This window comes from Alligator sinensis, unplaced genomic scaffold (genome assembly GCF_000455745.1).
Source record: "Alligator sinensis unplaced genomic scaffold, ASM45574v1 scaffold299_1, whole genome shotgun sequence".
Classification (NCBI taxonomy): domain Eukaryota; kingdom Metazoa; phylum Chordata; order Crocodylia; family Alligatoridae; genus Alligator; species Alligator sinensis.
The window spans coordinates 1,463,678-1,470,431 of NW_005841981.1; positions in this window are offsets into that span (position 1 = coordinate 1,463,678).

Consider the following 6,754-nt stretch of genomic DNA (forward strand, 5'->3'; position numbering starts at 1 on the left):
TCAAAGGCCTTGCTGAAGTCCAGAAAGACTACATCCACCGCGACACCTGCATCCATGGCCTTTGTGACCTGATCATAAAAGGCAATCAGGTTGGTCTGACATGATCTCCCCCTAATAAATCCATGCTGATTGCCCCTGAGCATCATCTCGGATGCCGGCCCATCACAAATGTGCTCCTTGATGATCTTCTCAAAGAGCTTCCCCAGGATTGAGGTAAGACTGACGGGCCTATAATTGCCCGGGTCCTCCCTTTTCCCTTTTTTGAAGATGGGGACCACATTAGCTACCTTCCAATCGTCTGGCACCTGGCCCAAGCACCACGATCGCTCGTAGAGCCGTGCCAGGGGCCCTGCAATAACCCCAGCCAGCTCCCTCAGCACCCTGGGGTGGAGAGCATCCGGACCCGCTGACTTGAACGCGTCCAGCCCCTCCAGAAGCTCTCTAACCCGGTCCTCCCCAACCTGAGGTCTGAAGGCGATCCCCTCGCGTCCGGCTTCTATCACAGCAGGGAAGTCCCGGTCCCTGCACAAGAAAACGGAGGTGAAGAATTGGTTAAAGAGGTCCGCTTTATCCTCTGACGCAACCACCAGATTGCCCCGCATATCCTGCAGGGGCCCCACATTACCCGGCGCCTTCTTCATCCTCCCAATATATTTGAAAAAGGACTTTTTGTTATCCTTAATCCTGGACGCTAATCCGAGCTCTATCTCCGCCTTGGCCTTCCTAACAGCCCGCCTGCAGGCCCGAGCAGAGGAGGTATACTCCTCTTTGGAGATTACACCCCCCTTCCACCGGGCGTACGCCACCCTTTTGGCAAGCAGGCATTCCCGGACACCCTTGGTGAGCCAGGGGGGCTTTTGGACACTCCTGCCCGCCTTGCTTCTTGTCGGGATGGACACCCCTTGGGCCCCGAGTATCGTTTCCTTAAGGAACGACCACTCCTCTTGGACGCTGAGTTCCTCTGCCCTCAAGGACCCCAGTTCCTCTCCCACTAATCTCCTCATCTCACTGAAGTTGGCCCTCCTGAAGTCTAGGGCCACCACCTTGCTGCGGGCCCTTGACACTCTACGCTGGATGGTGAATTCCAGCACGCGATGATCACTATTGCCCAGGTGGTCAAGAACCTGGAGGCCTCTTACCAGGTCGTCGCCTGCGGCCAGGACCAGGTCCAGCAGAGCATCTCCTCTGGTGGGACTGTGCACCTCCTGAATCAAGTGGAGGTCCTGCAACTCGGCCAAGAACCTCCTGGAGCGGTCCGTCCCGGCTGACTGCTCCTCCCAGCAGATGTCCGGGTAATTAAAATCGCCCATGACAACTACATCCCTTGCTTTTAGTGTCTCCGCAAGCTGGCCTGAAAATTCCCTGTCCAGCTCCTCCTCCTGATTGGGGGGTCTGTAATAGACCCCCACCGTCAAATCCCTCTCGCCTTGCCCCCCCTGGATCTTGACCCAGAGCACTTCAGCTCGCCCTTCCCCTGACCCCATACTGCTGGCAGAGGATGTGTAGTGCTCCTTGACATAAAGTGCCACCCCCCCCCCTTTTCTGCCTTCTCTATCCCGCCTGTACAGCCTATAGCCCCTAATGTTAACTGCCCAGTCATGGGATGAGTCCCACCATGTCTCTGTTAACCCTACGACATCTGGATTTGAACTAGCTATTCTGAGGGCGAGTTCCTCCTGTTTGTTCCCCATGCTACGAGCATTGGTGTACAGGCATTTCAGGCCTTGCAAGACTGTGTGCCCCCCCACCCCCTGATTAGCCAGACCATCAGGACCCCTGTTACTTACCTTTGCACCCCTTGCCCTGATGGCAAGACCCCCATTACTTACCTTTGCACCCCTTGCCCTGATGGCGTCTCCTCGTCTTCCTGCAGCCCCCTCCCCCTTAAGTCAGCTTAAGTCACCATAGTTATAGTGCAGTATGGGCATGTACATGTAGACACGTGCCCATACTGTGCAGTAATTTGCAGTTACTGTGCAGTAACCTAAATTACTGCACAGTAAATGTGCACATGTAGACATACCCAAAGAAGCAGAGGAAAGACTTCTGGACAGAGATCTCATGATAACTTTGACCGTATTGTGGAGTGAAAATTGATCTTAAGATGTCTGGGTTCTACAGATATCAGAGTGGACCATACCATGTTTCAGGAGGACTTCAATAAAGGAGAATCTTTCACATCATTCTGTGGTTTTCTACTAAAGCTTAAGGGGTGAAATCCTGGCCAGTAAATAGTAGTTTTACCAACAATTCAGTGGAGCAAGAATTTTTCCCGTAGTCTGATGTCTTTTTGCTCGTATTACAGTCTCTCAGCCCACTCTGTAGATACCAGGTCTCCAAATTAATGTCAGGACTAGTCCTAAAAACAGACAAAGAAAGTCACAACTTGCAGCACGACATTGGGGGGCCCATAGTTACAACTAAATGTTTTGGGTCATCAACCAGCACATCTCTGGCAGAACAAAGAGAGGAGAAGAAACAACTCATTATGGACCCCTCCTTGCTCCTATAAGAGAGAACTGAAGGGGAGGCAACTGTAATGATCCATAGAGGGACTCTCATTGCCAAGGGAAATTACTGTAAGTGAAGCTGGAGCACATAATTAATTAAGAGAAGATAGTTGTGGCCAGGAAACCCCAGTGTGAGCCTGTAAGTTCCCCACCCCTGTCTCATGGAACTCAGTGCTTGCATTTTCACAGTGCAATAAGCAACTAATTTGAATACAGTTCTTCCTCTTTTGATCCTATTCAAAGGTTCAGTATAATTATTTAGCAAGTTGTGTCATGAACTTCATTTTCCCTAGTGTCTGGCCCCATATCATATGATTATGCATAGATGACAAAATGGATCACTACAGGACCATATGATCTGCCAGCATTTTTCTAGTTCCCCTGCTTCTCATCTACTCACCCAAACTGAGCAGCAGGGAGTCATTCTAAGAAAGTATCTAGTGACACGATCCAAAGGGACTTTGATTAATCCCAATCATCTTCCTTTTGCAGAAGATCTAGCATGAATTTGAACTGGCCAGATTCCTATGTGCATTCAGATCAATGGCCCCAAGGAAATGAGATTATTGTAATGTATTGTTGCAGTCTTCTCCAAGCTTGATGCTGAGAGAAAAAATGTCTACTACTATCCAGTTACTGCCTTTAGACAACTCCATGTGGCTAAGAAATGTGGGGCAAAAGGAGAGTGAATAATTTGAGCTATCTTTCCTCCATTATTTTTTGGCCCCAATCAAAAAAAAAAAAGGAGAAGAAAGAACAGCAAATAAAGGGAAAAGAGACTAAAAGAAAAAGGATTGTAGGGAGAACGGTACAAAATGGAGCAAAACGTATTACAGAAACCAGAAGGAGAGGGGGAACAGCAATAACTGTTTAAGTGGAGGAGCTGTCTGATTTCTGGAGATCGTACTGTCACTGTTGCTGGAGTGGTTCCCCAAGTTATTCATAGGAATTTTGGCTGAAAAACCAGTCATACCTGTTTGGTGGATGAAGGATAAAGTATTTTTCCAGTACCAGTTCTGTGATCTCCACACCAGGACTGTGAAGGCAGACAAAAAGGTAGGCTTCTAGAGCTGCAGGGATTTCACTCAGTGGATCAGCACCTTTGCTTCTTCTTTTCTCCCTGTTTCTCCTATTTCACTTCCTCGTGTATTGCTAGAGAATCTGGCACGCCTGGTTGTGGAGAACTGTAAGAACTATGAACTGCCTCTGTTCACACCTAGAGGCAACCATTGGTGACATAAAATGAAAATTCCTACTGCTGTAGTTACTGCAGTCATGGCAACACCAAGTGCACTCAGAGAGGACTGAAAACACATTTTTGGGTGGGTAACAAAACCTTCCCTCCTCCAAAATGTGACCAGCTTTCTCAATGATTACTGTGAATGGGACTGGGCTGGCATTGTGATAATTTCCATAGAGATTATTCTTCAGAATACACCTCTGACTTCTTAACTAATCAATTTTACGTGTGTGTGTGTGTGTGTGTGTGTGTGTGTTGGGGGATGGATCTCCAAGCCTTCTGCTGTAGAAGTGGAGCCCTTTCAGTTAGTTTAATTTCACTTTGGTTCTTGTCGTTAAAGGCTAATTAAGCAGGGAAAGGGACTCAAACCTTACTTTTTTCCAGTGAAAGTGAAGATTCTCTTTTAAAAATAGAAGTATTTGTTCTGTTAAAAAGTGGCTCAGAAAGGACTTATCTCCAAATCCACCAAGGACAAAATATGGAACACAACAAATGACAAAGACTCTAAGTGAAGGGCACCAAAAAAAAAATACAGGAAATTAAAGGCTATGGGCTTTATTGTCTTAGTATAAATGACTCTTTTTGTAATCTTGGGTTCATAATTCATTATTTCTGATGTAAAATTTACAACCATAAAAGTGAACAGATTCCAAGCCTGTCTAGCACTCAGGTGACTTTGGGATTGACATGAGTGACATTCTGTGGAGGGGCACATTTGAATCGGTAGTGCACAGTTTTTGCATGTGGCCCCAGCCACATAACATGAATTGGTTACAAATTCAACATGGAAGGGGAAGTCTGTATCAACACCGGCCTTACCTGCATTGGCTAAGGAAGGTCCTTAAGGCTGCCAGCAAAGATTAGCCAAAGAATTACCATACTTGATGCAGCCTTTATCAGTTTACCATTGTGGTCACTAGCAAGTCCTTATTAAAAGAACTGCCCATGAGGAGCTAGTTTACCTCCTGTACCCTTTCCATGTCAACTCCAGCCCCTAGCGATCCATGAATCATAACATGATAACTATAAAAAGTCTTTAAAAAAAGGCAAAAGGAGTTTCACCTTTTCTTTATTTGGGAGCCTCAAAGAGGCAGAATTCTTGCAAAAGTAACCATAGGTCCTAGACTCAGGGCTAAGTGAATAAAGCAGTTAGAAAAGGGAATTGAGGGGAGGAAGCACATATAACAGAATGGAGAAGTAGGCCCATCTGCCTGTGGTACAGGGTACCCCTGGGTAGCTCCAGACAAGGAACTTAACACCAGATACTTAACTCCCCACATTCAAGTAAATTACACCAGGATAGAGTGGTATACACTAGAGTAACGGCTAATTATACAGGTGTAACTGTCTCATGTGCCCAGCCTGAAGTTTGAGAGTCATGGGAACGTTTGGATTACCCTGCGGCAGTGGTGCTCAAACTTTTTGCTGCATGGACCGGGTGGCCAATGCCCAGTCAGTTCATGTGCTGGATCTGGCTGGTGGACCCAATCCAATGCACAGGAAGGGTAGAGGGGGACACAGTGGGGCCAAATCAGGTCATGCAGTAGTGAGATCCAGCATTTGGGGAGTGGGTGGAAGTTGGCCCAGCCCTCATCAGGAGGGAAGGAGGCATGGCCTGGCCTCAATCCAGCAGCATGGGGTTTGGGATTCTGGCAGCGGGGGCAGGGTAGCAGCATTAATTGCCACTGCTCCTCCACTGCCATGGTTCCCAACCTGTGGGGAGTCCTGTGAGCCAGATGCGAAGGCTCCATGGGCTGCATTTGGGAGAAAGGCTGAACACCCCTGTCCTTTGGCATTGAAGGGACCACCCCTCAAGGGAGACATTACTGCATGTACTGAGCTAGCACATTACCTGAGACTGAACTTTCCTGGGAAAGTCAAAGCTCCATCCAAGTTCAAGTTCCATTTTGGAATGAACCATAGACCTAGGCACAGAGAAAATACGTCTTTGGTTCCAGTTCTTCACCCTATACGTCTTCAGCTTTTGGTACGGACGTTCCAGAGCTCAATCCCCACCAACAGCAAGACCTGTTTCCCCTTTGTGTGCAGCCATGCTTTATTCTGCAAAGCCATGCCATTAGAACGTGAGACTAGGAGCCTGTTTTGCAGAAGTGTATTGCTCCTTGCCTCCAGGTAAAGGCAGGAAAAGCCACACTCCTGAAAGCCCTTGAGGGACTGGAGAGCTGGTCTCTTGTTTCAGCATTGTCTTCTCATTCCTTGTGTGGCCTTAGATAGGTAATGAAACCTCTTTATATATTAAGTTGGTGGTAGTAGCCATACTCACAGTATTTGGCTGGAGCAATTCCTATCTATCTATCTATCTATCTATCTATGGATAGACAGATGTTTTCTAGATAGGAATTGCTCCAACCACACATTCCAGCCAAGTACTAAAAGTATGGGATAGATAGATAGATAGATAGATAGATAGATCAGAGAAATGCAAAATCATCCCAGTAATGATGATGATGATGGGCAGTGGTGGCGAGACTCGGGCTTTTCCCTGCTTGCCACTGGAGATGCCCCATGGTTTCCTAGGGGCTCTTGATCTCCTGTAGAAACCAGGGCCACTGAGCCAAATTCACCCCCCCAGTGAAGTCAAGAGGGATGAAGCGGGTCTGGAAAACTAGGGCAAGCTGCCTGGACTGTGCTGCCTTCTTCTCAGGTGCGAGGGCTGGTGGGTCATGTCCTTCCTCTCTCTCTAGAGTCACAGCGGCTGCCAAAGTGGGGGTATTTTTTTTTTCCCCCGGGGGAAAGAAGTGCAAAAGAAGACGACAGAGGACCAGGCAAGTTGCAGCCGATCTCCTCCCGCGCCCCCCGGGGCTGCCCCCTCTCGTGCCCCGCCGCGGACGAGCCCCGCGGTCGCAGCAGGCGCGGATGACGTCACGCGCGGCCCCTTCTTTTGTGCGCTCGTGATGTCACCGGGCGCGGAGGTGCGGACAATGGAGCCCGGGGCCCGGGCAGCGGCGGCGGGGGGGCCCCGGGGCTGGTGGTCCTGGCCGGA